General features: G+C 41.5%; 1 protein-coding gene across 11 annotated transcripts in view; it reads left to right on the top strand.

Annotated features, from left to right (window-relative positions):
• Window positions 1–26045, top strand: part of zbtb47b (zinc finger and BTB domain containing 47b) — a 228481-nt gene that overhangs the window by 102190 nt on the left and 100246 nt on the right. For 6 of the 11 annotated variants that reach the window (XM_059640211.1, XM_048521254.2, XM_059640218.1 and 3 more), the window contains exon 2: window positions 2937–3037. The exons of the other annotated variants lie outside the window; for them this stretch is intronic. The gene's annotated coding sequence lies outside the window, so the exon portion shown is untranslated. The remainder of the gene's footprint in view (window positions 1–2936; window positions 3038–26045) is intronic. 11 annotated transcript variants of the gene reach the window in all.

Raw genomic sequence — 26045 nt, 5'->3', positions numbered from 1 at the left:
CTTTCTCGCTTCCTACCATTGTTCCAGGTTGAAGTCCCAAATGCTCCAGAGGTGTGTAATATCTCTGAACAGATTGATTAGAAAATAGAACTCCTAAGGACTGCAGCTGTTCAAGTGCTTACTGTCACCTTCTTGATTTAGGCATGGGAAAGGGCAATATATACTGCTTTTGCAGTGACTCCCACCTCCTCTGAGTAAAGTAAAATTCTACACACTGGCGTGGTATGCTAAGATTTTGGATTTGCTTACTGGCAGTAATTGACAATAAGTAACAGAGGTGGTTGTAGTGTCCTTCTTCTCACCCTAGCCCACTTTTCACGATACACAATATTGGGGTATCACAACTCCAATAGTCAAGATGCTGTAAGATTGACCATGTTGCCGAGCAGAATTACAGATGTGTGAATTGTCATCAGATTGTTGTGTTAGAGAGATAGTAAGAACTGCAGATGCTGGAGAATCTGAGATAACAGTGTTTGAACACAGCAGGCCAAGCAGCGTTAGAGGAGCAGGAAGGCTACCTTTTGTCTGGTTATGACCTGGAATCTCATTGTCAGATTGCTTAATTGAGTCATACAACAATGGTGACTGCCAGCTTATTTGATGCTAATTGGGTTTCAAGCTACATATGGTCATGCTGCTAATCAGATGTACACCATTTGTCTGATCACCAAGTAGCCAGAAAGAAAACATTTACATCTTTTTGTGCATTCAGAGACTTTGGCAGGAAGGAAGGTAGTTTGGGTCCTAGTCAGAAATCTGTTTGTTTCAAGTTTTCCAAGATTTGGTGATGATTTCAGAGATCAAAATGAATGAGCAGAAATAAATAATACTGTGCATTTATTTAGCGCTTGAAACATTTAAATGATTTGGGACATTGCTGTTTGAGGAAGCCGGAGAAGTAACTTAGAGTTTTTCAAAAAAGGTCTTGAAAGGTGATTTGATCTTGGTTTGATTCTCAGACTTTATCTAAATTGACTGATCACAGCCTGGAGCGTTACTTGGCTGCTATAACCCTGGGTTAAAGATTTAGAAAATATAAACAATTGACGTACTTTGCTTCTGTTAATAAATAGTGCATCCTCTTCACTAGAAATGTGCATACCTAGTCAGAACCGATTGTCTTGCATTACAAATAAGTACACCAACATCCTGTGAGTGAGTTTAACTGGCTTGGGTAGTATTTGTTGTCCATCCTACCTGCCGTTGAAAAGCTGATGAACTGCCTTGTTGAACCTCTGTAGTTTGTGTGCTTAGAATGCAATCATAATACTGTTGGAAAGGCATTACCAGGATTTTAACCCAGTCTTATTGAAGGGATATAGTTTCAAGTCAGAATGCTGTTTGACTTGGAGATATTGCTGTTGATGATGGTATTTCATGCATTTGACCTTGACCACCTAGGTGGGATACTTCATGGGTTTGGAAGATGCTGTTAAAAGAATCTAGGCAAGTTGCGCAAGTCCATTTTCTATATAGTCAAAATATTGTCACTTAGCAGCAGTGATCGAGGAAATGAGTTTGTTTGTTATGATGGGTGAGGAGCTGATTCACCTGGCTGCCTTGTCTTGGATGATCTTGAGCTTATTGTCTGTTGTTGAAACTGCACTCATACAGGCAAGTGGACAGTATTCTGTAATACTCCTGACTTTTGCCTTACAGATAGTGAACAAGCTTTGTAAATTTGGAGGTCATTAGTCAATTAAGTGATGGTAATCATATTGTGTCTTGGAAATGGTTATTGCCTGGCACATGTGTGATTGAATGCTATTTGCTTCTTAATCTAAGGCTGAATGCTGTCAAGTTTTGCACGTGGACGTTGACTACGTCAGTATTTGTTGAGTCATGAATGGTACTGAACATTACAGCCATCAGTGAACATCCCTAACTTGGACCGTATGATAGAGGAAAGGCCATTGATGAAGCAGCTGAAGATGATTGTTGTGGGAGACCCTTAGGGTAGTGGTCCTAGGCCCTTTTGTCCTGGGACTAAATTCATTGACCTCCAAAAATTAGGTACAGTTCCAACTGCTGTAGAACTCTTCTGCAGTTCCCATTGACTTCAATTTTGCTATGACTCCTGATGCCCAACACACTGAAATGTTGCCTTGATCTCAAGGGCAATCATGCTTGCCTCCCTTTTGATTTCTTTTGTCCATGTTTAAATGAAGATTGTAATGAGATCAGGAGGAACTGAGTAGTCTTAGTGGGAATGAGACATGGCACCAGTAAACAGGTTGTTGCTGGGTAAGTACTGCATAATAGCAATGATGATACATTTTGCTGATAGTTTCCTCTCAAATCAAGTCATTAATTGACCCAGTTGGAATTATCCCACTTTTGTGAATAGGACATAACTGGGCTATCTTCCACATTATCTGTAGATGCCAATATTGTACTTGTAGTCAAATGACTGGCTGTGCGGCTGTATCCTAGTAAGGAGAGTTAATTGGCATATTGTTGAGAAAGAAACATTGTGAAAAAAGTAATCTTTCTTTAAAAATAATGAGCCTACAGCACAGAAACCACCTGTTGTTCAGCCCAACTGGTCCTAACTCAAATTAATGTTTCTTTTGTCCTTCCTAACCTTCTTTACAATAACATGGGAAGGAGGAAAAACTGATTAAGTAATTCAGATTGCCACATGAAATTCTACAGGTCATGACTGATAAATTCTTGATTTTCTGTTTATTCCATCTCAAGTGTTTTGTAGGACTTGACTCCTACTGCAAAGTAGTAGTTGCTGCACCTGATTCTAATTTGAGTTGAATTTGTACACCAAAATTTTCAGTCTTCAGAGATTGGTTCAGTTCATGTGTGCACTAACAATTCGGAAAACAGTATATTTTGGTTTCTAGTTGAATGTTTCAAATATCTTAAGCTTTGGTGCATTTATATCAATGTCATCCTTAACTTACATTTATTTCTCAACATAGATAAACATCCCAGAATGCTTCACAGAAGCATAATCTGATTAAAAATACAAATAAACCAAAAATGAAGATATTGGAAGAAGTGCAGAATATCCTGATTAGAGGTAGGTTTTAAGGAATATCTTTAAGGAGATAAGGGGAAGAAAAGGAAGTGTTAGACAATTGAAGAATTGTAAAAGGAGAGGGAGGTGGGTAAGTGAGTTTGGAGCAACTGTAGCTGAAAACATGGCTATTCATGGATTTAAAGATTCACCAAAAATCAGACTTAATGTGTCCAGTAAGAACTTTTAATGTTTGAATTTACAGCTGGTCATCTCAGACATTGAAACAATGTGTTGATAGTTACATGTGTGTCACCAGCATTTAATGTTTTTTTGGGCTGTATGGTCTATTTCTTTAATGAAATATATAATTAAGATTTATATCACAGTCGTGGGCCCTTGTGATACAACGGTAGTGCTCCTACTCTGAACCAGGAGGTGTGGGTTTAAGTCCCACGTGCTCACGAAGTATGTAATAATATCTGTGAACAAGTTGATTTAAAAAAAATCTATATCATGCTGTCCTGTGTTCATGACTTTAAAATAGTACTTTTTGATGAACATGATCAGGCGCTTTGCTCTTGCCTTTGGTTGGTTTTGCTGTTGGTAAGTGTAGAAGGAATGTGGCATGGATTATTAATTTCCTGGGTGGAATTTAAATTCAGTTAGTAAATAACTGGAATTAAAAGCAAGTCTGTGCAGTGTTTTCCAGGAAACTATTGGACTATTGTAAAAAAAAATCTGTTTTGTTGGGGCACATGTGCCATCTTAGCTGGTATGGCCTACATGTAGCTTGGATCCCCTACAGTTTGGAATAGACTGGCATTAAAGTCAAAGAACTGTACAGCATGGAAACAGACCCTTCAGTCCAACTTTCCATGTGGGCCGCTAGTTGTTACAAAATCACTACATCAAAGCTAAAAAGGAATGGGGCCGCATAGACTACCTGATATTGTCAAGCACCAGAAATGGCAACAGTGTAACTTGCATGGTTGATCCTGCAAAGACCTCCTTGCCTCTGGGGCTTGTGCCAAAATTGGGAGAACTGTGCCATGAACTCTGCAAGTCATGACCCGATAATTACATTCACCAAATTATACCTTGCAGCCAATATCCAGGCGTTTTGATCATTATTTTTATCTTCTTGTTTATTTCATTTTATTTCCTACCCCTAATTGCCTTTGAGAAGGTAGTGATGAGTTGGCTTATTGAACTGTTGTATGGTAGGTATACCAATATCCCACCAGCAGGCAGACCCACCACAAGTTGCAGCACTCTGGTATATTGTTGGGCAGCATTTGCCTTGATTTGTTGTCTTCATTGATTTCAGACCCAATTCGCATGACATCAGCTTAATTATTGGAAAGGACCCCTCCTATTTCCTACCCTCTGCCAACTGATGAATCAGTACTCTTTCTGTTGAACATCAGTTGGAGGAAGGACTGAGGGTAGCAAGGCCACAGTTTGTACTTTGCGTGAGTGACTTCAATGCCCATTATCGAGAGTAGCTGAAAAGCATCAATACTGCCAAGGCAGAATTTGAATCATTTTTTTAAAGAAATCTGGAATTAAGAATCTACTGAAGATCATGAAACTATTGTCATAAAAACCTGTTTTGGCTCACTAATATTATTCAGGGAAGGAACACTGCCATCTTTACCTGATCTGGTCTACATGTGACTCCAGAGCCGTAGCAAAAGTCCAATGAAACATGAACACATAAACACAGGGCTGCACTCAGAAATGGCCTAGCAAGCCACACAGTTCTCTCAACCACTCCTAAGTGTCAAGAGGACAAGGCTCACTAGATCTCTCCCTCACCAGTCTACCAGCTTCAAAGGATCTGTCTGTTAAAGTGGCTGTCCCTGACATCAAGGCAGTATAAGAGTGCATGGCACCAGGGACCATAGTAAAATTGGAGTCAATGAAAAACTGGGATGGGGATTGTCATGACAAGTTGAAATCATCTGTTGTTAACTTTTTTTATAAAATGTTAGATTTGTTATAAAACCTGACTCCGAAACTCCTAGTTTCCACAAATCGGTTATTGAATTTTGCAGAAGTAAGTCAGTGCGGTTTGAAATAGTTAATTATATATAAAACGTTTGACTTATCTCTTAAATATCTTTGTCCATTAAAACGGTACAGTTGTTAAATGATAAGAAAAATACGTGCTGCATTTGTGTATTTCTGTTTTATTGGACTTTTGCTTTTACCCTTTAATTTTATTTAAAATTGATGTTCCTCTAATTCCCTTTTAATTGCCTAGTTGCTTGTTAACTGTTTGAAGCTTCTGAAAATTTTCCTCCACAAAGTTTACTAGCCAGAAAGTGTCTTGGGAAAATAGGAATACTCTTGCTATCTCTTGCTCAATTTTTCAGTTTGTAAGTTTAACCTGTGCAAGAGTGGTAAGAATGGAATCGTTACCACAAGGTGTGGTTGAGATGAAGAGCATTAGATGCATTTAAGGAGAAGCCAGAAGAGCACATGAGACAGAAAGGAATAGCAGTATCTGCTGAAAGAATAAACATGAAGAGGCGGGCAGAAGTTTGTTTGGACATAAGCATTATCAAGGAGCAGCTGGGCTGAATAGCCGGCTTCTGTGCTGTTTAATAACTCTTCAATGATGGTTTTCCCACTGTGAATATTGTAACTTTTCAGTACTCCCTGACGGCTTGGAGAGGCAATTATCATTGCCTAGGTCTCTGAATTAATAATCCAATGTTCTGGTGAGCTGGGTGCAAATCCCGCCATGGCAGATGAAGTTTGAATTTGATTTTTAAAAAAAAAAGCTGGAATTAAGAGTCTAACAATGAACATGAAACCATTGTCAATTGTTGGAAAACTCCACCTGTTCACTGATGTCCTTTAGGGAAGGAGACCTGTCCTTACCTGGTCTGGCATACGTGTGACTCTAGACCTACAGCAATGTGGTTGACTCCTAACTGACCTCTGGGCAGTTTGGGTGGCCAACAAATACTGTCCTAGCCAGTGATGCCTACATCCTGTGAATGAACTGAAAAAGAACAAAACGTCGCAATCAGAGCAATCTAGTGCTTGTACTGAGGAAAGGTAAGCTTGTCACCAATTATTAACAGATAGCAGAAAGGCTGCTTCAGGACTCTGCAGCGATGAGTATCTCTGGGAACAGTCAAGGTTAACTAGTGAAATTGCTGCTAGTGCAATATCAAAGGATGCCAGACTACCTTGGCTGTACAGCATAAAATGTAATGTGACTTTTTGTTTCAGAGAGCTCAATGTCAGATTTAATTGAAAATCAAAGAAATTGTACAATCGTAGCTGATTATCACTGTCAATTCCACTTTCCCACAATGTCTCCATATTCCTGAATGTCTGTCTTGGACAATGATTGAGCTTCCACAGCCATTGGATGCAGAGCATTCTAAAGATTCAGCACTGCTTCAGTGAAGAAATTCCTCATCTCAGTCTCAATAAGTGATTATTGCTGGACTGTCAACCCAGAGACCCAGGTAATATGCCTAGGGCGTGGGTTCAAAGCCCATCGTGGCAGATGGTGAAATTTGAATTCAATAAAATCAATAAAAATCTGGAAATAAGTGTTTGATGGTGGCCATGAATCCATTGTCAATTGTCAGGAATAAAACAAGCTGATTCACTGATGTTCTTTATGGAAGGAAACTGGTATCTATACCTGATCTGGGCTACATGTGACTCCAGACCCATAACAATGTGGTTGACTCCTAATTGTCCTCTGGGAATTAGATGTACAGTAAATGATGATAAAATGTGAGACTGGATGAACACAGCAGGCCAAGCAGCATCTCAGGAGCACAAAAGCTGACGTTTCGGGCCTAGACCCTTCATCAGAGAGGGGGATGGGGAGAGGGAACTGGAATAAATAGGGAGAGAGGGGGAGGCGGACCGAAGATGGAGAGTAAAGAAGATAGGTGGAGAGAGTATAGGTAGGGAGGGGATAGGTCAGTCCAGGGAAGATGGACAGGTCAAGGAGGTGGGATGAGGTTAGTAGGTAGATGGGGGTGCGGCTTGGGGTGGGAGGAAGGGATGGGTGAGAGGAAGAACCGGTTAGGGAGGCAGAGACAGGTTGGACTGGTTTTGGGATGCAGTGGGTGGGGGGGAAGAGCTGGGCTGGTTTAGGGATGCAGTAGGGGAAGGGGAGATTTTGAAACTGGTGAAGTCCACATTGATACCATATGGCTGCTGGGTTCCCAGGCGGAATATGAGTTGCTGTTCCTGCAACCTTCGGGTGGCATCATTGTGGCAGTGCAGGAGGCCCATGATGGACATGTCATCTAGAGAATGGGAGGGGGAGTGGAAATGGTGTGTGACTGGGAGGTGCAGTTGTTTGTTGCGAGCTGAGCGGAGGTGTTCTGCAAAGCGGTCTCCAAGCCTCCGCTTGGTTTCCCCAATGTAGAGGTAGCCGCACCGGGTACAATGGATGCCGTATACCACATTGGCAGATGTGCAGGTGAACCTCTGCTTAATGTGGAATGTCATCTTGGGGCCTGGGATAGGGGACCAATAACTCATATTCCGCCTGGGAACCCTGCAGCCTAATGGTATCAATGTGGACTTCACCAGTTTCAAAATCTCCCCTTCTCCTACTGCATCCCTAAACCAGCCCAGTTCGTCCCCTCTCCACACTGCACCACACAACCAGCCCAGCTCTTCCCCCCCCCCCCCCCCCACCCCACCCACTGCATCCCAAAACCAGTCCAACCTGTCTCTGCCTCCCTAACCGGTTCTTCCTCTCACCCATCCCTTCCTCCCACCCCGAGCCGCACCCCCATCTACCTACTAACCTCATCCCACCTCCTTGACCTGTCCGTCTTCCCTGGACTGACCTATCCCCTCCCTACCTCCCCACCTATACTCTCTCCACCTATCTTCTTTAGTCTCCATCTTCGGTCCGCCTCCCCCTCTCTCCCTATTTATTCCAGTTCCCTCTCCCCATCCCCCTCTCTGATGAAGGGTCTAGGCCCGAAACGTCAGCTTTTGTGCTCCTGAGATGCTGCTGTGTTCATCCAGCCTCACATTTTATTATCTTGGAATCTCCAGCATCTGCAGTTCCCATTATCTCTGATACTACAGTAAATGATGGTCTAGTCAGCAATGTTCTTATCCTGTGAAAGAATAAGAAAATTTGCCATGCCCTTTATTCTGAGACTGTGTTATTCTGGTTCTAGGTTCACCAGCCAGGGGAAATGCTCTATTGCCATCCACCCTGACACATCCTGTTAGAATTTTGTTAGTTTCAATGACACACCCCCTTTCTTCAAAACTTTAAGAAGTGCAGACCCAGTTGCTTTAGTGTCTCCTTGTAAGACAATCCCACAAGATCAGGGATTAATCTGGTGAACCTCTATTGCAGATCTTCTGTGGCTCATCTATAAGTGAGCTACCTCCTGGCACTCCTTTGCTGTTAGCTGAGTGTCCTGGGGATCTACCAGAAGAGGCTGTTCAGCCCACTGAGACTATGCTGACCCATAATGCCTTTCTAAGCTAAACACCTTTTGCCACTATATGGTCTATATCCCTCTATCCTGCCTCTTCATATATCTCCCTTAATGCCTCTTAAATGTTGCTATTGTAATTGCCTCCACCAGCTCCTTTGGCAGCAGATTTCAGACACTTTTTGCCCTTTAAGAAAATACACCTGCCTCTCATAGCTCCTTTTAAACTTTATCCCCTTTTACCTGAAACCTCTACTTCCATGTAATTGACATTTCTACCCTTGGAAAAAGATTGCCTATTTTTATTCATGCCTTTCATAGTTCTGTAAACTTCTATCAGGTTGCCACTCATCCTTTGTTCAAGTGCGATCAAACTATGTTTGTCCAATCCCTCCACATAGCTGATACTCTCCAAACCAGGCAATATCCTGGTAAACTGTTTCTATATCCTCTCCAAAGCTTCCACATCCTTCTGCTAGTGTGGAGACCAGAATTCCTTTCTCTTCCAAATGTAGCCTAACTAAAGTTCTATACAGCTGCAACATGACTTGCTAAGATTCATTTTCTGTGCCCCAACCAATTAAGGTAAGCACGCTGTACACCTCCTTGATCACCTTATCCACTTGTGTTGCTGCTTTCAGGGAACTGCGGACCTGCACGCCTAGATCCCTCTGTATCTTAATGCTGCTAAGAGTTCTGCCATTTCCTCCACGCTTCCATCTTTCATTAGGTCCCCCAAAATGCATAACCTTACATTTATCTAGATTAAACTCTATCTGCCATCTTTCTCCCCAAGTCTCTAGCCTAATCATACAACGTAGAACAGTACAGCACAGGAACGGTTACTTCGGCCCATGTTGTTGTGTCAAACATGATGCCAAATTAAACCAATCCCTTCTGCCTGCCCTTGGACCATACTCCTCCATTCCTTGAGTATTCGTGTGCTCATCTAAAAGTCTCGTGCCCCTATCGTATCTGCCTGAACCACCATGGCAGCGTGTTCCAGACTCCTGCCATTCTGAGTTTTTTTTAAAAAAAAAAGTTGTCTCTCATCTGCTCTGAACTGTTTCCATCTCACCTTAAATGTTTAGACAGTTCAATGTTCGGAAAACAATTCTGACAGTCAACCCTATTTATACATCTCATGTTTTTATTGACTTCTATCAAGCCTCCCCTCAGCCTCCATTGCTCCAGAGAAAACAACCTGGAATTTTTCTAGCCTTTCCCTATCCTGCTGTATTCCCTGACAATCCTCCTTATTATCTGTAGCTGCTCAAATCTTGGTGGGACGTCCGCAAACTCACTAATTGGCCCATTTACATTCTCCTCCAAGTCGTTGTATATATTACAAACAGCACTGATTTCTGTAGAACACCACCGGTCACGGATGCCCACTCTGGAAAAACACAAGACAGAGTAGCTGTGGAACAATGACTAAGCCCATTCTGTATTCATCTTGCCAGCTATTGTGGATCCCATGTGACTTCACCTTCTGTCTCAGCTTGCCACTAGAGACTTTGTCAAAGGCTTTATTTAAGTCCATGTAGACAATATCTACTACCCTACTCTTGCCAATCACCATCACTTGCTCAAAAAAAACACAGTCATGTTTGTGAGTCACGATCTTCATGCACAAAGCCATGTTGTCCTTTGCTAACAATCTGTTTTTCCAAGTGTGAGTAAATCCAGTTCTTAAGAATCTTCTCCAATAATTTCCCTACCATTGACATAAAGTTCACTGGCCTGTAATTTCCTGGATTATTCCTGCTGCCCTCTTAAACGAACGATATTGGGCATTCTTCAGCTCTCTGGGACCTCTCCTGTGCTTGAAGAGGATACAAAGATTTTGTAAAAGACCCTGACAGTTTCCTCACCTCTCACTCTCAGCATTTGATAGATTCCATCAGGCCTTGGAACTTGGCCTACCTTAATACTTTTCAAAACATCCAAGACCACCATTTTTAAAATATTCCCCACAGTATCAACATATCCCTCTTGAGACTCACCATGTCCTTCTCCTTTGTGAATGGTCATGCAAAGTATTCATTAAGGACTCAGCCAAATCCTCTGCCTTCCATGTACAAATTCTCTAAAGTGTATTACTGGAGAGGCAGTTAAAATAGTTGAGGAATATGCAGGAGGCACAGAGTGTGATATATAATAGCTTCAGAGAGGTGGTCACACTGCAGGTACATTCAGATAGATGGGTGACTGCTGGGAGAGGGAGGAAGATAGTGCAAGAGTCTCCTGTAGTTAACCCTGTCTCAAACAAGTATAACACCTTGGGTATAGCTGGGGAGGATAGCTTCTCAGAAGAAAATAGCTGTGACAGCCAGATCTTGGGCATCATGGCTGGATCTTCTGTTAAGTGGGGTTTGTCAACGTAAATGAGCAACTGGGTTAAGGGACATTCCAGTTCAAAACACACACAGGTGATTCTGCAGCCCTGAGCAAGACTTTGGGATGATGTCTTGACTCCCTGGTGCCAGGGTCAAGGATGTCTTGGACTGTTTGCAGCAAGTTATCAAAAGAGAGAATGAACACTGTCAGGTGGTTGTACATATTGGTACCAACGACATGGGTAGAGAAAGGGATGTGGTTCTGCACAGTGAATATAGGAAGTTTGGCAGAAGATTAAAAAGTAGTACAGGGATCGTTACCTCTAGATTACTACTGGTGTCTCATGCTAGCAAAAGAAGGTATAGGAGGATATGGCAGATTAACGAGTGGCTGAGAAAATGGTGCGGGGCAGGTGTAGGAATTCAGATTTTGTATCATTGGGATCTCTTCTGGGGCAGAAGTGACTTGTACAAGAGGAATGCGTTGCGCCTGAACTAGAGGTGAACCAATATCCTGGCAGGGAGATCTGTTGGACTACTCAGGAGGCTTTAAGCTAGTTTGGGTTAGGGGTTGTGTTGGGGGGGTGTGTAATTCTAAACAGTCGTGAAAAATGAGAGAGGGTTAAGGATTTGTTTCTTGATTTATTATTGTCACATGCACCGAGACACAGTGAAAAGTGTTGTTTTGCATGTTTATACAAGGAGATTGTACCATAGTGCATCAGGGTAGCAGAATAGGGTGCAGAATACAATGTTATAGCTGCAGAGAACGTGCAGACAGATCAGAATTAACATTTGAGAGGTCCATTCAAATGTCTGACAGTAGTGGGGAAGAAGCTGTTCTTGAATCTATTCGTAAAAGTGTTCGAACTTTTATGTCTTCTGCCCATCGAAGAGGGTGGCAGAGAATATAACCGGAGTGGGAGGATCTTTGAATATATTGGTTGTTTCCCCAAGGCATGGAAGGATGGATGCAGTCAATAGATGGTTTGGAAGTTAAAGGGAGCAAGTTAAAAGTACAGAAGAGAAAGGGGTAAAACTGAAGCATTAAAGTGCATTTATTTCAATGCAAAAAGGCCTGCCAGGTAAGGCAGGTGAATTAAGGGCATGGATGGGAACATGAGACTGCGATATCATAGCTATTACAGAAACGTGGCTGAGGGAAGGACAGGACTAGTAGCTTAATGCTCCGGGTTACAGTTCCTCTAAGAAGGAAGGCAAGGGAGAATGGTGTTTTTGATTAGGCAAAGCATTACTGCTGTACTTAGGATATTCTTGGGGGATTGCCTAGTCAAACTATACGGTTGGAACTGAGAAATAAATGGGACTAGAGATAATGGGAACTGCAGATGCTGGAGAATCCAAGACAACAAAATGTGAGGCTGGATGAACACAGCAGGCCAAGCAGCATCTCAGGAGCACAAAAGCTGACGTTTCGGGCCTAGACCCTTCATCAGAGAGGGGGATGGGGTGAGGGTTCTGGAATAAATAGGGAGAGAGGGGGAGGTGGACCGAAGATGGAGAGAAAAGAAGATAGGTGGAGAGAGTATAGGTGGGGAGGTAGGGAGGGGATAGGTCAGTCCAGGGAAGATGGACAGGTCAGGGAGGTGGGATGAGGTTAGTAGGTAGATGGGGGTGTGGCTTGGGGTGGGAGGAAGGGATGGGTGAGAGGAAGAACAGGTTAGGGAGGCGGAGACAGGTTGGACTGGTTTTGGGATGCAGTGGGTGGAGGGGAAGAGCTGGGCTGGTTGTGTGGTGCAGTGGGGGGAGGGGACGAACTGGGACTAATTTGCTTTGGGAAACCTGGTCAGCATGGGTGAATTGGATCGAAGGGTCTCTTTCTGTGCTGTATGGCTCTCCTACTCTGTGACTTCTGATTTGGTCTGCCCCCTAATTCCCAGACTATGCCAGGAGTTCTAGAATCTCCAACCAGTGGAAATAAGTTTCCTTCATTCACCCTGTCTTAGGTGAGTGTGGCACTGATTGAGCCACAGCTGATATGATGCAGAAATCTTTGCCTTTTCAAATAAATTTCCCTCAACTGCTTGGAGGATGTTAGTTAACTCAGCATGGAAATAGGAATAAACCCCTTCCTTTTCTGCAGTGATCAAGCCATGCTGTTTGTGGAGCCATTCTATTCTATACAGCCCTGAGATGATTACTTTTTTTCGAACAATTGCGAAAAGCTCCACCTTTTTAATGTTTCTTTCCATCTGGTGGGTGGTGGAGAAGCAACCACCTGTGTTTAAAAATGCAAATTACTTCAGTTGGCTTACTTATTCTTTAAATTTATTTTAGCACTGGGAGGCCATTTTTGCAAATGTGCTATTTGATATTTTGAAAATCCAATTTCTTTAAATGTTATTTGACAACACCACATATCCAAAGCTTTCCAAAATTCTGTCTGTTGCAAGGAGGCTGTTTTTGGCAGAAACTTGAGTAGCAGGGTGCAAGCTTGATATTCTTGAGTGTCCTGACTAAAGCTCGCAGAGCTACAAGTTCAATAATAGTCAAGGGCATTTCATTTAACCATGCCCAGCAATCTTCAGTGACCAAATAGAAGAGAATTTTAGCATTAGTGCACTGTTGCAGATGCTAAAGATCTGAAGTAAAGGTGATGAATTTTAGTATGTTTTCCATACTTTGTGTTTCTTTTAATCAGTATTTTCCTGAATATTGTGATCATTCTGGGAAATAAAATACTTTGCTGTGATCCGTCTACTTGTGTCAAATCCATTTTGCTCTGAGAAAGCACTTGAATATGCATCCTGCATTGAAAATGGAGTCTTGAAAAAACTCAGTTTGTGGTACAGGTACAGGCCACTCATCCAACTCGCTGTGATCTTATTTATTCCATCTTGGTGTCTCAGTATGTTCTTCAATTCCTTTCTCTTTACTGGTTGTTTAGCTTCTGCTTCATGAGCAATATCAACTATGTCACTGCTTTTGTTTTTAGCTCAGTACCTGTTTCAGGTACCTTTATGGGTACCTATGGGATTTCCTTGCCCTATGAATTAATGTTCACCACCTTATGTGGTGTCAACTCAGCATTACATACTTAAGGGCACTATATTCACATCTGGTCCCTGTCAAAGAGAACAACATTTACTATGGATTTTGCCCACATTGATGGGATCAGGATCTCTCTTTGTGAGGAATAAATCCCCGTGTATATAGATTTGGGAATTTCTCAACAAAAATATTGGCACAAGTTAAAAAGTTGTCCAAATAAATGGCTGCGAGCTTGCTTTTGAGTTTTTTGAATAGGTGCATGGACAATATTGGCAGAATAGGGGTGAGCCGAAGTTTGATATTTAGTCTTGTGGCTTTAAACCAGACTGAAGTTTAAATCAATATGAGAACAGAAAATGTTAGAAAAGCCCAGCAGATCAGGCAACGTAGATGGGTGAGAAACAGTTAATATTTCAGGTCAATGCTCTTTCCTAGGTGCTTTAAGCAATATGGTTGTAAATACATGACTAATATGCTAATTGAAGCGCAAACATCTGCAGTTAGTGCTTGATGAATTTAAATGTTTTAAATGTCTAATATTATTCTCCAACTATCCATGTATAGGAGCATCTCGTACTCTAAAAGGTTTTACTTGCCCTTCTGAAGTACATCAGTTGTATCTTTTATAGTAACAACATAAAGTGGAGTTATTGGCAAGTTGCCATGTCTGTTAACTTATTTTGCATCAGCTCTCTAGTACTTTTTTTACATATGTTAGCCTGTGTCCAAATGTTTTATAGAATCATACCTTATGAAATCAAGGGAGGCCTTTTGGCCATCGTATCTGTACTGACCAAGAAAGTACTTGTAGAGAATCCCTAATGTGTGGGAGCAGGCCAGTCAGCGCGTCGAATCCACACCAACCCTCTGAAAAGCATCCCACCCAGATTCACCCTGAACCTATTCCAGTATCCGTGAATTTCCTATGGCTAATCCATCTACCCTGTACAACCCTAGACACTATGGGAAATTTAGCTTGGCCAGTCCACCTAACTTTGGACTGTGGGAGGAAACGCATGCGGACATGGGGAGAATTTGCAGACTCCACGCAGTTGCCCAAGGGTGGAATCAAACCCAGGTTCCTCATGCCCTGAGGCAATAGTGCTAACAACAGCCACCACGGTGCCCCACCGTACTGTCCTTTGTAATCTCTGCTTTTGATCTGCACGCTTGTAGCTTCTAGTTCCTCAGGTGTATATCCATGAAAGATCACTCGATGAAGTCAATGCGTAGCAGACTACACCATTGACTCTCAGTCCTTGATGTTAGGAGGAGTGGGGGGAACAGATGCAACAGGCAGCAACCCTTGATATTGACAAAGCATGGAACACTGTACCATCAAGAATGTGAGCCAGAATAGACTCTCTAGTCATGGTCTAAAGAGCACCCTCAGTGCATCATTTGATGGTTGAGCACTTTTATTCAGTTAACAAGGGATTAATTTACTCAAGTTAATATTAATTGCATGTTCAAAAATATGATAAACAATAAATAAGGTAAAGCACTCAGAGTAATCTTGCAAAATTCACCATTGGAAGAGTGGGGCAAATCAGACACTTGGGTTGAAATTTAAACAAAACCTCTCAGTTAATTGTTAACTTGTGTTATTTGTTTAATTCACCATAGCAATGCCTCTGTCAGTCCATTTGCCACCCAATCATAGGTTTTTCTCTTGTAGTATAAATGTTTTCTTCTTTTGAGTATTTTCCTGATGAGTGCAAAACAGGAAGCTTTGTCAGAATAATAAAATGTGAGGCTGGATGAACACAGCAGGCCAAGCAGCATCTCAGGAGCACAAAAGCTGACGTTTCGGGCCTAGACCCTTCATCAGAGAGGGGGATGGGGGGAGGGAACTGGAACAAATAGGGAGAGAGGGGGAGGCGGAAGTGCTTTGTCTGAGTGCTTTGTCAGAAGGTCTTTTCTCAACATTACTGTGTACTAGCGAACAATATTTATTATGTTGAAGGAGGTATATAAATTGTCACTTGTTCTCCCTAACCCTGCCCTAACGAGAATGTCAGGCAAGTTATCAAATGCTTTTTCTATGAATTTGTTACTGTTATATTACAGGGGGGTCCCTAATTTGCAAGTAGCCAACTTACGAACACTGAGTTACCAAAGCGAGCGCTTATAGGGGTTCAATTTTAAAGACCTGCCGTATGAATATTTCCTGTCCTTAGGTATGTTCCTTCATATTGTATTCTACTTCATATTGAGTCTATTCTGGCTCACATTCTTGATGGTACAAATTGACGAGCAAGTGGACTCCAGAAACCCACTAAATGCATTGCATCAGATTAGTTAGCTTGTCTAGTCAAGTGTATTAATTTTTAAGTTTGTTGAGTCTTATTAGCTACCACACTATTCCTTTGTCTCTACAACAAGTTATATCTTATTGCTTCATATTTTGAATATGTTAGAGCTTTTAAAAAAGTCAATAACTATTTTTCCTTTTATCATTTAATCTTTCTTTGCCTTGTAGGTTGCTTGCTGTGCATAATTTTACATTGAATTAAATATTAAACTTGCATTTCCTGATTTTAAAATCTCCATGTCGCAGTGAGGTTTCTTCAAGCTAGTTGAGGGAACTCATCAAGTATATCTGTAGAGGGCAACTGGCTGTACCAGACTTCTGATACATATAACTTACCACTCAAAAGCCTCTGAACAGTCTGGGGCTGCTGTATGTCATTGATTCAAATTCTGGTCTAACCTATTGTGTAAACTTGAAAAGGGGCACAGCGATTTCTTGCAATCTTATAGTGACTTTTCTGAGCTCTGTTGGAATCAGACTGAAAGCTGACAGTTGTCTGACATTGATGAGGTTACTTCAGTTCATTGAAATGAAAGTATTAATTTCAATTCTGTGGACATACTCAATTAGCAGCCACACATTTATATAGTGCCTCTAATGAAACCTCCCAAAGTGCTTCTCAGGACCATTGTTGAGAGCAATTTGACAATAAGCTACAGAAGGGCAACTGATCAAATGCTTGGTCTTTAATGATGGGTTTAAGAGGCATCTTAAAGGAGGGAAGAGCAGTTTGGGGAAGGAATTCCAGAATTCAGTGCCTTGGTAAATTAGGGCATGGCCACCAGAATTGGAGCAATGCCAATAATTTGGAAGATTGTCAACTGGAAGAGACTTCAGAGTTAGGAAGGAGGCTATGGATAGAATTGTGAAGTGCGAATGAGAAAAAATAGTTTTGAACATTAATCAAAACATAACTTCAAAAAGGCAACGACACGGAGGCTTGAACAGCACCAGCAGCTTATCTTAAACCTAACCGAGTGGATCATCTTTTCTAAGTTATGTAGGTGAGATAATAAGTGCGTTGCACAGAAAACAAATCTTTAACTTGTTACTTTCTTAAATAGTAGGAGGCTGAGGTAAAAGAAGTAGGCGATTTGAGAAATATATTTGCATACTGTGGTTGAGACAGTAGTAGTTTGTGGTTTGTAAAGTAAGTATGAGTAGTTTTCCACTGAGGTTTCAGCTGGTAGTTGCAAAACATCCCACACAGTGAACTGTAAAATGGTTGTATTCTTTTTGATCCTTCCCCTTCCCTTTGCATCTTTTCATGCTGAAGTTTTGATTTGACGTTTGTGTGAGAATATTTATGTCAAATCCAGTTTATACACTTGAGATTTCAAGTGTTGTGTAGAAATTCTGCACAAAATTGAATTAAGTGGACCGCAGTGTTGAGATCTGATTTTGTCTCACTTCATAACCTGGTCACACATTGATAAGCTTTTGTAACCGGAAGTCTTCTGAGAGCCTCAATGACTGATATAGCCAAATGGGTTGCGCTCCAGAATTGATCCTGTCATGGATTACAGAAATCCTCAATGAAGCGCATATAATATTCAACAAGATAGGTTCTTGATAAAGGAGTAACTATTCGTCTTCAAGTTGATTGTCAACATTCAAACAGCTCAGTGTCAAGATTTTGCAAGACACAGCTACATGGACAGGATGCCTGTGCTTGTACAACCTGTTTCAGGTTTCTCCTGTCATCTAGTCTCCCTAGCATCTTTTTGACTTCCTTCCTGTTACCAATTTTTGCTTCCTTTCAATTTGGGTTACCTTCAGGTTCCCATCCCTCTGACAATCTAGTTTAAACCCATTTAGAGAGAGATTTTAAGTTAGTAACTGGTTATTAGTAGCAGACAGGAAAGTGAAGTTGAGGCTCCGATGAGATCAGTCATCATGGCAGTAAATGGCAGAGCAGACTCCAAGAGCTGAATTCCCTACTGCTGCTCCTGATTCTTATTTCTTAAAGCTCATGATTTGAAATGGTTCCATTAATTTAGAGCACTGAACAGTACAGCACAGGAATGGGCCCTTTGGCCCACAGTGTTGTGCCGCACATGATGCCAAATTAAACTGACGCCTTGGTCTGTATCCCAGTATAGAAAACAGAAAATGCAACAGTGCCTCCTTTTCATATAAAAGAAAGCAGAAAACTACAGGCTCTTTAGCTGAACATCCATTATTGGGAGAATGTTAGCTATTATTAAAACGTTAGAAGCTTTTATTAGAGTTATAACAGTAATTAGGAAATCTACAAGAATGCTATCCTTCTTCATGAGGGAAATTGAATACAAAAGTAGGGAGAGAAATCAGGGTTAATGTTTCGGGTCCAGTGACATGGTTCCTCAGAATCCGAAACACTAACTCTGATTTCTCTCCAGAGATGCTGCCAGACCTGCTGAGCTTTTCCAGCAGTTTCTGTTTTCGTTTCTGATTTCCAGCTTCTGCAGTTTTTTCAGCTTTTACAGAAGTAGGCTTCAGTTATACAGACCGTTTGTGAGACTGGATCTTGTAGGTAAATCACCACAAGCTACCTTTGCTTTGACTACTTATTAAGAAACATCACAAACAGTCAAGTACTGAAGCAGTGATTTAACCTTTATTGCATGTAGCAATTGAAATAAGACCCCTCAAGTAAGCAAGTTAAACCTTACAATTTAACTTGGCTATTACCTGATTAATGGTGGAACTTAACTATGATTCCAACCGGCAGTGTCTGTTCCTGATGTGATAATGTGTTTGATCCTGGTGCGCTGTTGTTCTTTGAAGTTCCGCTAGTGAAGAGTTCTGGTTTGGAAATGTTACAGTTTCTTCTCCTTGAGGTCTGTGGTGTGATGTCATTGATGATCTTTTAGATTCTTTCATCCAGAATACTGATTACTCTTCTGGAGACCTTGACTCTGCACTTTACTTCCTTATCAGAAGTAACTCCTTTATTCCTTGTCACATTTGGCCTTAACGTCCTGTTTGAAGATCCAGCCTGTCTTGTGATTAACTCCTTAAATTCTTCAGCAGAGTAGTCATTTGTCGTTGTGACATAAGGTAGCCAATTATCAAGCATATGCCAAAACACTTTTGTTCATGTAACCATGACTCCTTTTTCCCAGTCATGGCTAATTGCTTTCAGAAATCCCCTGTGTAACAACTTATCTTTGTCCCTTAACAGCTTATTCGACACAGAGTTAGACTGATCCTTCTGTATGTAACTGTTTAACTTTGTTGATTCTTTTGCTCCATGAACAGTTTTTTGAAGTTCTGAAGTTTAAAATATCACAATCTAAACACTTCGGAAGCAATTCAAAGAAGGTTGACTAGACAACTAATATGGAGCGAGTGTGTTACCTTTATGAGGAAAGGTTCGATAAACTAGGTTTGTACCTGCTGGAGTTTTGAAGAGCAAGGGGTAACTTATAAGATCATATGGGGCCTTGACAGAGTTTTGCACTTCGTGCAGGAGAATCCAGAACAAGGTGTCACTATTTAAAAATCGGACGTTGCCCGTTTAAAACAGAGGATAGGCAAATGTTTTTCTGAGGGTTGAGTCTTTGGAACTGTCTCTGAAAAGAGCCGTTGAATATTTTTAAGGTAGAGGTAAGTAGATTCTTGTTAACCATGGGTTAACAATGGGAAAGGCAGGAATGTGATTTTGAGCTATAATTAGATCACCCATGAGCTGAATGAGTGGTGGAGCAGGCTTGAGTAGCTGAATGGCCAGCTCCTGATTCCTATGTAACATTTAAAACAAAATTGTGGAATAATTTAATCCATCTGAGAAGTCATGTGGGTAGTCTTTGATGCCTTGTCTGCAAAACTGCAACAGTCTCTCAGCACTATGTTGTTTCTTTGGATCGGGCATTAAAGTCTGTGGAATGGGTCTTGAACCCACAAGCTTTCAAGTGAGCCAAGGCTGATATTTAAGTATCTAGTTGTTTTTGCAAATTCTATCTTCTTTAGCCTTAAGTTTTTGTTCTAAAAAAGAAATGGCTACTTCTTAGCCTGATGGTATTACTCACACTCACTTGACTACTGTTCCAGTGAAAAGCAAATTGATTTTTGCAGTGATTGATAAATCCTTTTCTCTGGAAGATTGCGTTTTTAGTGACGAATAGTAGCTATTGTTTTCAGATTTGCACTGTTTCCTTTCTCTCTTTTTTTTGACAAAGTTTTTACTCGGCTTTTGCATGGGTTACATAGAACATTATAGAACATTACAGCACAGTTCAGGCCCTTCGGCCCTCGACGTTGTGCCAACCTGTCATACCGATCTGAAGCCCATCTAGTCAACATGATTCCATGTATGTCCATATGCTTGTCCAATGATGACTTAAATGTACTTAAAGTTGGCGAATCTACTACCGTTGCAGGAAAAGCGTTCCATTCCCTTACTGCTCCCTGAGTAAAGAAACTACGTCTGACATCTGTCCTATGTCTTTCACCCCTCAATTTAAAGCTGTGCTCGCTGTCACCATCCTAGGAAAAAGGCTCTCCCTATCCACCCTATCTAACCCTCTGATTATTTTATATGTCTCAATTAAGTCACCTCTCAACCTCCTTCTCTCTAATGAAAACAGCCTCAAGTCCCTCAGCCTTTCCTCATAAGACCTTCCCTCTATACCAGGCAACGTCCTAGTAAATCTCCTCTGCACCCTTTCCATAGCTTCCACATCCTTCTTATAATGCGGTGACCAGAACTGTACGCGATACTCCAAGTGTGGCCGCACCAGAGTTTTGTACAGCTTCACCATAACCTCTTGGTTCCAGAACTCGATCACTCTATTAATAAAAGCTGAAACACTGTATGCCTTCTTAACAGCCCTGTCAACCTGGGTGGCAACTTTCAAGGATCTGTGTACATGGACGCCGAGATCTCTCTGCTCATCTACACTACCAAGAATCTTACCATTAGCCCAGTACTTTGCCTTCCGGTTACTCCTACCAAAGTGCATCACTTCACACTTGTCTGCATGAAACTCCATTTGCCACCTCTCAGCCCAGCTCTGCAGCTTACCTATGTCTGTCTGCAACCTACAGCATCCTTCGTCACTATCCACAACTCCACCGACCTTAGTGTCGTCTGCAAATTTACTAACCTATCCTTGTACGCCCTCATCCGGGTCTATTATAAAAATGACAAACGGCAGTGGACCCAACACCGACCCTTGCGGTACACCACTAGTATCAGAGATAATGGGAACTGCAGATGCTGGAGATTCCAAGATAATAAAATGTGAGGCTGGATGAACACAGCAGGCCAAGCAGCATCTCAGGAGCACAAAAGCTGACGTTTCGGGCCTAGACCCTTCATCAGAGAGGGGTCTAGGCCCGAAACGTCAGCTTTTGTGCTCCTGAGATGCTGCTTGGCCTGCTGTGTTCATCCAGCCTCACATTTTATTATCTTGGTACACCACTAGTACCTGGTCTACAGGATGAACATTTCCTATCAACTACCACCCTCTGTCTTCTTTCAGCAAGCCAATTTCCGATCCAAACTGCTATATCTCCCACAATTCCATTCCTCCGCATTTTGTACAATAGCCTATTGTGGGGAACCTTATTGAACGCCTTGCTGAAATCCATATACACCACATCTTCTGCCAGGAATCATTTAGAGACCTTCTTAAGTGCAAATTGTTCACAGTCCAGTGCAGGCACTTACTGTGTGTGTCAGCTTCAAATCGTGTATATATCCTGCATCCCAGCTTTTCTGTTCAGAGTTTGAGGACTAGAATGATGTGAATTGGGTGATGCCCATTTGGATATACATTCAAACATTCAAAGAGCAGATGTTATTCCAACTTGTAATTGCAAGTGTGAACCATTTTGGAGATCATCCCTGTTTAATTTGTGGTGGTGTAGACTTTCATCCTCTAAGCTTGGGCCTTGTTGGTGGGATGTTTTGAGCTTTAAAAAATATTGTACTAAAATACTGGCAGTGACATTACTTGAGGTTTTAGCAGCATTGAGAAACTTAACTGGCTGAAGTTAATGTTGTATTAATTGTGACGATCCCTTTTCTGTGTAGCGATGTTTATTTAGTTGGTAAGCAAGATTTCATGAATAACAATGGTAACAACATCTGCTTATACTTAATTTTGCACTGTAGCAGTTACCTACTGTTCCAAACTATTAGCTGATAACTGTAGTGCTCAGCAGTTAGATTTGTAACCCATTTAACATGTCCCATCCTCAGCAGCAGGTAGTTAATGAGTAATTCAGAAACTAATCTTTCTAGAAACACATAACATGACTTTACAAAAAGGTAGCATTAGGAGTTAAGTACTGAATTATTTCACACTGTACCTAGAACATGATGATCTCCTGATTTAGATGTTCTAATTGTTATTTTTCTAGAATGTTTCTTTCTAGAATTTGTAGCCTGCAAATGAAGAGCATAAAGCTAATCGATTTCAAGAAGTAAAATGAAGCGAGTGGGTGCAAAGGTGAGAATAGGGGCACATCTCCAATTATTATAAATCATTTAGTCCAGGATAAAAAAAACAAATGAGAGGAAATAGTATAGGTAAAGATTAGGTGGATAGAGAGAACAGTCAAGAAGATAAGATAGGAACTGGCCCAGATAATTGGGAAGAAGCTCTGACAGATGAATGATGAAATTGGGAGCTTAAAACTCTGAGATGATTAGAGAACAGACTGGAGATATTGCCATGTGATATAATGTACAGAAAGTCTGGAGTTTTCTGAATCAATCATTTGTAGATTGTAGAATTGCACATGAGGCCAGCACTTACTGCCAATCTTTTTTTTGCTTGAGGTGGTGCCTTTGATGACGGCTGAATGACTTGCTGGCTATTGTAGATGGTAGTTGAGTTTACCTCATTGCTACGTGTTTGTAATTTCAGTCCAGTCGTTCAGTGGTTTGCATGTGCTGTTATCTGCTTTTTCACTCCCAAGTTTACCTAACTAATTGAATTTCAGTTCCCAAGCTGCTGTGGTGGATTGTGGATTTTTTTCTGGATCATTAGACCATGCATCTCAATTGTTTGTCCAATAACACAACCAGGAATATTAAAGATAAGAAATAATTTCATGGTGAATGGTAGGGCCTTCAGGAGTGTAGTGGAACAAAGGGACCTTGGAGTTCAGATGCACGGTTGTCTGAAAGTGGAATCATAGGTAGACAGGGTGGTGAAGAAGGCATTTGGCATGCTGGGCTTCATCAATCAGAGTATTGAGTACAGAAGTTGGGAAGTTATGTTGCAGTTGTACAAGATGTTGGTGAGGCCGCATTTAGAATATTGTGTTCAGTTTCGGTCATCTCGCTATAGGAAGAATGTTATTAAACTTGAAAGAGTGCAAATGAAATTTACAAACCCATTGCCAGGCTCAAGGGACTGAGTTACAGGGAGAGGTTGGACAAACTAGGATTTTTTTCTGTAAGGCATAGGAGACTGAGGGCTGATCTTTATAGATGTGTATAAGACCATGATGGGCATGGATAGGGTGAATGCACTGTCTTTTTCCCAGAGTTGGGGAATTGAGGACTAGAGGGCATCAGTTTAAGGTAAGAGGGGAAAGAATACATGGAAACCTGAGAGACAATTTTTTTTTAAACAGAGTGGTATGCATATGGAATGAGCTATCAGCGGAAGTGGTAGAGGTGGGTACGTTAACAACATTTAAAAGGCATTTGGACGAATACCTGGGTGGGAAAGGTTTAAAAGGATGTGGGCCAAGTGCAGGGAAATGGCGTTAGCATGGATGGTCATTTTGGTCAGCATGGACCAGTTTGGACCAAAGGGTCTGTCTTCGTGCCGTAGGATTTTATGACTCGAAGAGCAGGAAAGGCTGTTCAGCTCCTCAAGCCTTTCCCACCGTTCAATAAGATCCTGGCAGATCTGCCCCAGACCTCAACAGCTCCTCAAAGTTCTCAACTGAAATTTTATTTGAAACATCAATCTACCTTCTGAGTCCTAGTACTTAACACGAGAATTGTATTATTTTCCTTGCGTAAAAAAAGTTTTGCTTTCAGACAACGTTATTTTGGAAGGTTGACGCATTTGTGAAAGGGGTATTGTATAGATTTGCTAAATGATATTCAAGAAAAAGAACTTGCAGCACCTTCTGTAGCCTTGGTATGTCCAAAGTAGCTTTACAGCCAATGAAGCTCCCTTGAAATATTGACACTCTAGTAATTAGATTCGATTCTTTACAGTGTGGAAACAGGCCCTTTGGTCCAACAAGACCACACCGCCCCTTGAAGCATCCCACCCAGACCCATTCCCCTATAATCCACATACTCCTGAACACTACGGGCAATTTAGCATGGCCAGTTCACCTAGCCTGTCCGTCTTTGGACTGTGGGAGGAAACCGGAGCACCCGGATGAAACCCAACCCACGCAGACACGGAGAATGTGCAAACTCCGCACAGACAGTCGCCCGAGGCTGGAATCGAACCCAGGTCCTTGGCACTGTGAGGCTGCAGTGCTAACCACTGAGCCACCGTGTTGCCCATGTAGGAAAGAAAGCAGCCACCTTTCACGCAGCAAGCTCCTACAAATGACAAAACAGTAACTACTAGATAATCAGCTTCTGATGATGATGACCAAGTTATCAGTGTTGATCTGGGTTGACCAGGGAAAGCTCTGTAGCTTCTTTTGTATGCAGTGTTGTGGAATCTTTTACATCCAACTCAGACGACAGATTGGGCATCAGGTTAACCTATCATCCTAAAGGCAACACCTCTGACAGTGTAACACTCAGTATTGGCTTTATTCTACAGTACTTTAGTTTTGAACACATGGATTTCAGACTTAGAGTTGAAAGTGAAACTAAGTGACTGCTGATAACTCTGGGATTCAGGCTAAGCAGCTTTAATCATAAAGGTCATAGAAATTGACCTCAAACAGTGAAGTTTTGGTAAAGATATTAAAAATTTGAGAAGTAAATAAAGAAGAATTGTTTCAGCTGCTTTAGCTGCCAACTAGAGTTCATACATTTAGTCAAAGCATGATCAGAGGTTGGAAGGGTTTATTATTATTCTTGGTCTAGGAAAATAAAATATAGAATTTCTTAATGCAGTATTTGAGTGTAAAGTCATCATGGTCATTCTAAATCATAGTCTGCTCTCTTGAGAGAGGGACAACCGGTAGTGGGTTAATGCGAGGATCATCATTCCTCAGGCAAGTAGAGAAGGAGAAGCCTTCATGATAACCTCAGGCTGTGCTGGAATTGAACCCACGCTGAGCCCACACACACTTTTCATTGCAGACCAGCAGTCCACCTAACAGAGTAATAAACCCTTCTGTCCACCTTTAGTCTCTCCTCATAAGACAATTCCAGTATCCCAAGAATTAATCTAGTGAACTCTGATTGTACTCCCTCAATACCAAGTACTGATATGTTTTCCCTTAGATAAAGAAACTGAAATAGTGCATAGTATTACAGTAGTGTTATCATCTGTACTCTATATAGTTGTATCAAGGCATCTTTCCATTCCAAATGGATCTACAGGAGTAATTAGAAAGACCTGGATTTTTTTTGGTTGAAGGTGAAGTCTGTGCATAGTTTAAAGTGATCATGCACTGTCTAGTATGAGAATTGGAAGGAAATTGTAGTTTTACTTTTGAGGATCAGTGAGTATTTCTGCAAAATATTGTCTCGGCCCATTAGGTGAGATCATGGAGCCCGTGATCATTCACTTGGCAATTGGTATGTTGAACAAAAATACTTATGCTTGATTCGGCTTTTGAGGACATGACCAAAAAGATTGAAGAAGGCAGAGTGGGAGATGTTGTCAAAGGTTTTACTAAGGTCCATGTAGACAAGGTTCTGCATGGTAGACTGATTAGTAAAGTTGGATCACATGGGATTCTGGGAGAGTTTGGATACAATTGCTTACAAAATTGGCTTGACGGAAGGAGACAGTGGGTGGTGGTGCAGGGTTGTATTTAGGACTGGAGACCTGTGACCAATAGCGTTCTGCAGGGATCAG

The sequence above is a fragment of the Stegostoma tigrinum genome, chromosome 2 (assembly GCF_030684315.1).
Source record: "Stegostoma tigrinum isolate sSteTig4 chromosome 2, sSteTig4.hap1, whole genome shotgun sequence".
NCBI classification, from domain to species: Eukaryota; Metazoa; Chordata; class Chondrichthyes; order Orectolobiformes; family Stegostomatidae; genus Stegostoma; species Stegostoma tigrinum.
The sequence above is the reverse complement of the archived record's forward strand: the minus strand, read 5'-3'. Positions and strand labels throughout refer to the sequence as shown.